Source organism: Penaeus monodon, chromosome 33 (genome assembly GCF_015228065.2).
Source record: "Penaeus monodon isolate SGIC_2016 chromosome 33, NSTDA_Pmon_1, whole genome shotgun sequence".
NCBI lineage: Eukaryota > Metazoa > Arthropoda > Malacostraca > Decapoda > Penaeidae > Penaeus > Penaeus monodon.
The window spans coordinates 23,676,515-23,677,095 of record NC_051418.1 but is presented as its reverse complement, the minus strand read 5'-3'; the positions used below and the strand labels follow the sequence as shown (position 1 = coordinate 23,677,095).

The 581-nt window shown below is 27.2% G+C and overlaps 1 protein-coding gene across 1 annotated transcript in view; it reads right to left on the bottom strand.

Moving 5' to 3' along the window:
- Window positions 1–581, bottom strand: part of LOC119594171 (ubiquitin-like-conjugating enzyme ATG3) — a gene marked incomplete at its 5' end in the record, with an annotated part of 6,262 nt that overhangs the window by 2,871 nt on the left and 2,810 nt on the right.

Sequence of the window (581 nt, the reverse complement as noted above, 5' to 3'; positions counted from 1 at the left end):
GAGTATCTAAGTATCTAAGCTAAAAATCTAACTGGAAATCTTTCCTCCATGAAACAAAAATAATTTACAACACACAAAAATATAATTCAAAACCAACTTTCATGTTAATAGTAATAACATTCACACCTGTGATGTGAATATTATTACTATTAACTGATGATAAACATATTATTACTATTAACTGATGATAAACATATGATCTAATTTCTATTAAATCTGATGTTTCATAAAAGCCATTTACATAAGAGCTATCATGACTATCATATACTATATGCAGAACAACTCAGTGATGACTTGCAAATGACTTTGAAAAGGAGTGTGTGTATCCTCCTAATGTTTTCCAAGATTTATTGTTCATGCCATTTCATACTTTTAAATGAACTAAATACAATTATTTTGTTGCTTATATCACTATAACTTCTATATAAAAAGGCAAATAAGTTTTAGTTTATGCTGAATAATGACAAAATGCACAGAAAATAGAAGTGCTTGAAGTTTTGCTCCCATTACAAGTTCTTGTAGTGATAATGCTGGTTTTAAAATCTATATAAAAGTAACCAACCCCATAAAAAATACACATA